Here is a 6,881-nt window from a genome sequence, read left to right as displayed (position 1 = left end):
CACTTTATTCAGTGGAGCTTACTCCCAGGTAACTGGATAAAGACTGTGCAGCCTTACACTGCAGTCCTAAGCATTTGTGCTCAGAACTGAGTTCAACAGGATTGACTCTTTGGTACGTCTCTGATCATTCTCACAGTTCCTCTTCCTCCTCCTCCTATTATTATTATTATTATTATTATTATTATTATTATTATTATTACACCTTTTCCCCTGACAGGGACTCAAGGCAGCTTACAGCTACAAATTAATTTCATTCCATTTATCTGTGGAAGGCGTTGTACACAATCCTTTCCCTCACACATGGTATCTTTACAACAATCTGGTGAGGTAGGTTAGGCAGAGAGGTTGTAATTGGCTCAAGGTGACAGATGTGTATATGATGTCTATGTGTGCCATGAGATCAAACACAGGAGAAGCTTCCTGATGTAGAATAGGTTGTCCCTATTTTCTTTGGAGAAATGTTGGAGGGTATGAAAAGGCCATAGAATGTTAATCAGATAAAGGCCTGTTTTCGCCTGGCACCTAAAGATATTTAATGAAGGAACCAGGCGAGCCTCCCTGGGGAGAGCATTCCACTCTTCAGCCCGTCTCTGCTGCACATTGATAGCACTTGTATTCAAAATGTTGTCCACCCAGCGCCTAATGTATTAGCAGAACTAGTGAGAAGGCTGGACTGTATTCCATTGAAATTCACAGAGAGATAGGGGGTTCTTAACCACTTTCTGTGTAGAGCTTTTAAAAGTCAAAAATGTTATTTCTTTTCAAACTATGTGTACGAAGAGCATATAGCACCCGAGGGGATCCATTAATAAGCAAAGCAGCGGGGGCGGGGGCAGAGAAGAGATGGGCAGGATTTCACAGCATCCTTTGCAAGATTGTTTGTTGACGGAAACTCAGCTCCTTATTAAGAGCGTTCTAGCATAATTTGACTTTAAAAACAATTCCTCTTTCTCCCCTCAAAAGCCATGGTGTTTTTGGTGCTAGTCTTTCCAACATGTTTGTCTGATGGAAGAGTCCTAAGACGTTTGAGAATCGAAAGCAGGAGAATTTTTTTCTTTACTTGACTTTAAAGTGAGTGCAAGAGCAAAGATTTAAGAGCTATTGATGCTTTTTTTTTGTTTTGTTAAAAACAGGTCCCTGCATTTAAATTATAACTTAGGAGAAAGGGTGGGTTTTATACCACCGTTTTGATATGAAAACTGGACTCAAAATAATGTGCACTGGTATGGCTGCTCTCAACAAGTTGTTGACCGAAATAAAAAAATACTGGTATGACTGCCAACTTATGATTATTAAAATTCACTTTTAACAAACTACAGTTCCCCAGATTCTTTGTGGGGTGCGTGGGGAGAACCATGGCTGTTAAAGTGGTATCACAGTGCTTTACATATATGGGGCAGATGTGGCCTTTTATTCTAGACTTAATGGATTTATGAAGGTCCCCTTCATTATATGGCAATGTATATTACCTCAGTGACTGCAAACTGTGGTAAGCCAGCTCTGGTTATGAACACACAATGATAATTAACCAAGTCAGATGAAAAGTTTCAAGTTAGCAGGGATGCCAACTTGAATAAAATATTGGGGGGGGGGTGTGTGGCCCACGTAAGCCCCACTCTGCCTGATCACATGACATGGCACACCACATCATTGGAAAAGCAATGCCCATCAACTTTGGGGCCCCTGACCCCCTCAAATATTTTAGGGGAGGTAAGGGGGTAAAGGCTGCTCTGGTTCGCCAGAAGCGGCTTAGTCATGCTGGCCACATGACCTGGAAGCTGTCTGTGGACAAACGCTGGCTCCCTTGGCCTATAAAGCGAGATGAGCATACAACCCCAGAGTCGTCCGCAACTGGACCTAATGGTCAGGGGTACCTTTATGTTTACAGGGACCTGAACCCCTAGGAGTGGGCTTCTATGGTTGTAAACAAATTAATTGTAAAGAGAATACTTGTGTTGTTCTATTTTATTTGGTTTTTAGCCCTCCTTGTGTGGAATTTCATCTTTGTTTCCTTGAATTTGAAGGTCTGTAGATTACCAATAAAGATGGAAAAGTGGAATGTACCTGAGTCAGCAAGCTGGACCTAATGGGCTTCTCTAATGGGTTTGAGGTACTGGGCCCATCAAGAGGAATTGGGAAAATCACATGTTGAACTTCTAGTATTGCTAAAATTCATCAAGTTGAGGCAACCACCACTGAAGCTTTACCCAAGTAGGTAGAAAAGCAGATACATGAACCTCTTCCCCAAAGATTTTCCCAAAGGTTTGACGAAGTCTTGACATAATCTGCTAAGTGCTTCATCTTGAAAATGTTTATTTCTGGTTGTGTCCCTTTTGCATGTATTTATTCATTAGTCCGTCCCATATTGTTCCTGCAAAAACCTGCACTAACATTTGCATTTAGAAATTGTAGAGCAAAATCTGATGGATAACTATGTTCTGGTCCATGCTTCAGTCCTGGTAGTGCAGATCCCATCAGTTTGCTCTGAATTTCATAATTCCTCAAGCATCCTTAACTAGGACTAACTGGAAAGCTAACCAGCTCAACAGAAGTCTTATTACTGGTCTGGAAAGGTAGCCTCTTTTTCTGAAATTTAATTTGGTCCTTCTTTTGAATGCTTTCCCCTGTGAGCTGTCCGGACGGCACAGAAAGCAAAGCATATACAAACTTAGATATCTGTACCCAAGTGGAAATAATGTTTTATGAGAAGCAGACGTAAATCAGTGCAGTTACTGGAGTAAATTGGCCTAGTATAATATAAACTCAGCTATTTGTTTTATTTTATTTTGCATTTCTTTCATGCTGCCTTTTATTTGGGGAGGGGCAGTGGCGATCTTGTGAATGAAAAGATGCTTATATATGCAAGGGAGTGGGGGGAAAGTGCGTTAGCTTTGTTTCAGTCTATCAAGGGAAAATAGGTACACACACACAAAAGTGCGTATTACCATATTGACCCTATTTATTTTCACAGCAGGTGCAAGATAGCTTGCGCTATCAATGACCACTGGAAACAAAGACGGGCAGAAGTGTGAACTTGCTTTCACCTCTTATAATTCCACAGTGGTCTCAGAGGTTAATGCATAAAATAATTCAGGTCACCATGACTTGAAACCACCAGACCATGGAAGCCTCCTTCAGAGCCAATCAGGCCTAACGTGCAGTATTTTAGACCGCCTGTGTACTTGTGCCTGGATCAGATATTACTGGTTTTTCAGGAGATCATACGGCAGGGGAATAAATGGCACCTTGCCCAAGAGCACTTGGTGAACTTCATGGTGAGTAAACTGCAACCCTAACCTCTCTTCTGGGTTTCCCATTGACAGCTTGCTAGTCACTGTGAATCACAGAATCATAGAGTTGACCAAGGGTCATCTAGTCCAACCCCCTGCAATGCAGGAATCTCAGCTAAAGCATCCATGACAGATGGCCATCTGCTTATAAACCTCCAAGGAAGGAGAGTCCACCACCTCTCTTGGGAGTCTGTTCCACTGCCAAACAGCTCTGACTGTCAGAAACTTTTTCCTGATTAGTCGGAATCTCCTTTCTTGTAACTTGAAGCCATTGGTTCAAGTCCTCCCCTCCGGAGCAGGAGAAAGCAAGCATGCTCCCTCTTCCATGTGACAGCCCTTAAGATATTTGAAGATGGCTATCATATGGAGTTTGGATTTGGATTTGATATCTCGCTTTATCACTACCCGAAGGAGTCTCAAAGCGGCTAACATTCTCCTTTCCCTTCCTCCCCCACAGCAAACACTCTGTGAGGTGGGTGGGGCTGAGAGACTTCAGAGAAGTGTGACTAGCCCAAGGTCACCCAGCAGCTGCATGTGGAGGAGCGGAGACACGAAGCCGGTTCCCCTGATTACGAATCTACTGCTCTTAACCACTACACCACACTGGCTCTCCTCTCAGGCTCCTCTTTTCTAGGCTCTACAGGCTAAACTTAACATCCTGTGAGGACAGGATACTAGAATAGATGGGCCTTTGCCTGATATAGCAGGGCTATTCTTGTGTTGTTTGTTGTTGTTGTTGTTGTTGTTGTTGTTGTTGTTGTTGTTGTTGTTGTTGTTTCTACTCCACCCATCTGACTGGGTTCCCCAGCCACTCTGGGTGGCTTACACATAAACACATTTGCCATTTTAAGCTCCCTCCCTCCCTTTCCTACATTTACATCCAACATTTCCACCAAGGATCTCAGAGTGGTGCACATAGTTCTTCTCCCCACTTTATGCACACAGCAACCCTGTGAGGTAGGTTAGGCTGAGAGTGAGTGACTGACCCAAGGCCACCCAGTAAGCTTCATGGCTGAGTGGGGATTTGGACCCTGGTCTCCCTGGTCCTAGTCCAATACACCAACCATTACACCACACCGATGGAACCTCCAGCTGTTTCTGCTAACCGTGCTGGCTGGGGCATGCCCTCCAATACAAAGCGGCCCCAAACCGGGACGCCATTTTCCAGGGCCACACTCTCACATGAGTCATGTGTCCTGTCTGAGAGCGCAGCCCCCCAAAAGTGCTTTTGTGCGTTTTGGGGTGCTGCGCAAGATTGCTGCCCCCCCAGCACTTTTTTCATGGCAAAAGTGTGGTCTGAAATTGTGTGAGATATTTTGGCCACTGTCTTCATGTGAGAGAAAAAAATGGGGTGTCCCATTTCCCCCCTCAGCACAGTTGACAGGTATGCCAGGGTTTGGGATGGCCGACCTACTTCATGAGCACCTTCCCCTGCCCCAATGATTTTTTATTTCATTGTGAGTTTGGCTACTAGTGGCATGATCCAGGTCATGTTAACTCCCAGATGTTTCAAGCAGTTACTTATATTTCGCCTGCTGAAACCAGCAGGACTTCCAAGGGCTTCGCTTTGGCTGGGATGTACCCTGCTTTGTATTCTTTGCAAAGCTGTGCTGCAATATTGTCCTTTCAAATCAGCCATGCCACTTGCTCTGGGACATCCTTACAATGTCCTATGGAAGGACAAACATGCACAGATGTTCTCCACTCTATTCTTTCTCTATCTATCCTGCAGCACTCTTGCCCGATGTGCTCTGAAGCCAGTCACCCCTCCTTTAAAAGGTTTGGCTCAGGGCAAAGCGACAGCAGCTGTGAGGCAGGTGAAGGGTTAACCTAAAGCATGCAGCTGCTAATGTTAGTTTCGGAGGCAGACCCAAGTCTTCAGGGATAATCTATCCAGGCAAGATCTGACATGAGATGTGACATTTACTATCCAGCACAGCTAAGGCCGTCGGGGATGTTATCAGGAGTGACTGAAGACACCTCTTCTTGTCTCTCTTCCTTTATGCCTTCTGTAAATGAAGTTACTTCCTGGTTGTTTTCAAAGCATCCCCAACCATTGGCCCTGCTGGCTAGGGCACAGCATGGTGGGAATCCCAAAACATGCTAATGATTAAGTGGTATGTAAATGCTTGCAGTGCGAGTGGCGCTGTGGTCTAAACCACAGAGCCTAAGACTTGCCAATCAGAAGGTTGGCGGTTCGAATCCCCGTGATGGGGTGAGCTCCCGTTGCTTGGTTCCAGCTCCTGCCAACCTAGCGGTTTGAAAGCACACCAAAGTGCAAGTAGATAAATAGGTACCGCTCCGGCGGTAAGGTAAATGGCATTTCCATGCGCTGCTCTTGTTTCTCCAGAAGCGGCTTAGTCATGCTGGCCACATGACCCGGGAAAACTGTGGACAAACGTCGGCTCCCTCAGCCAATAAAGCGAGATGAGTGCCGCAACCCCAGAGTTGTTCACGACTGGACTTAACCGTCAGGGGTCCTTTACCTTTACCTTTTTAAAATGCCTTAAATAAACAAATGAATGTCTGGAGGACCACAGGTTTCCTATCTGTGGGTTAGTGTGTACGATGGAGATGGGGGACTGGTGGCCCTTCAGATGTTGCTGGACCACAAATCCCAGCATTCCCTGCCCATTGGGTCATTCTGGCCCCTGGCTGATGGGAATTGGAATTCAACATCTCCTTGAGGGTCATAGGTTCTCCATCCCTGGTGTAGGATTCAGACTGAGGTGATCTAGATTCAGATCCCCACTCTGCTATGAAGCTTACTTGCTAACCTTGGGGCAGTGTTCCTCACTTTTGCCTGCATTGCAGGGTGGCTATGGGGATAGGAGGTGGGAAACTTTGAGCTCTTTAGAGGAAAGGTGGGATATAACTGAGGGCTCCACATTTCTGATTGTCCCTTGCTTTTTTTAAGGCACAGTACCAAGAGATATTTCATTTGCCCCACCACTTTTCCCAGGAAAGCTCACTGATTACCACTGAACTGGAACAAATGTCAATCTGCAGAAAACCTGATTGATGAGTGTTTTGATTCAGCAGGACGAAATAAAAATCTCTTGGACATGGAAAGGACAGGACAATTGTGGATGAGCCAGGAGAGAGCACCTCATCTGTTATGTATGCAGGAGGTCACTGCAGTCTGTGAGAGAGGGTCTCATTGAAGAACCAAAGATCTCAGAAGTCTGCTGTATGATAACTCAGAACAGGGTTTGGAATATTATGAAAACTATGAAAAAGAAAAGAGTGCGGCCGCCTCCGTTCTATGAAACAGCCCACTCCCTTCACTTTTTAGAAACGATGGAAAATACCTTCGTTCTAACAGTTTTTCCCAGCTGGATGAATGGGTCTCCCCAAGAGGCATCCATTTGGTGGAAACTAAATTTTACTCATAGTGGACCCATTGAAATTAATGGACCTAACTTTGGACTATATGGAACTTGCCGAACTGACCAGAGAGAAGAGACGGTGGAAGAAGCTTGGAAGAGGTTTAAAGAATATTTGAAAAAATATGTTACTATTTAAATCTTAGAATAGCTTTGGAAGTGGATATAGGCTGTAGGGTTAGAAGTAGAAGATAGTGTATTTTAA

General features: G+C 44.7%; 1 long non-coding RNA gene across 1 annotated transcript; it reads left to right on the top strand.

Moving 5' to 3' along the window:
- Positions 1 to 2,037: 2,037 nt before the first annotated feature.
- Positions 2,038 to 6,561, top strand: LOC308474405. Its single transcript, XR_013984701.1, has 3 exons — positions 2,038 to 2,211; positions 2,972 to 3,275; positions 6,208 to 6,561. It is a non-coding gene; the product is annotated as an uncharacterized lncRNA (long non-coding RNA).
- The last annotated feature ends 320 nt before the right edge of the window (positions 6,562 to 6,881 follow it).

Source organism: Podarcis pityusensis (genome assembly GCF_964106645.2).
Source record: "Podarcis pityusensis genome assembly, chromosome: 3".
Classification (NCBI taxonomy): domain Eukaryota; kingdom Metazoa; phylum Chordata; class Lepidosauria; order Squamata; family Lacertidae; genus Podarcis; species Podarcis pityusensis.
The sequence above is the reverse complement of the archived record's forward strand: the minus strand, read 5'-3'. Positions and strand labels throughout refer to the sequence as shown.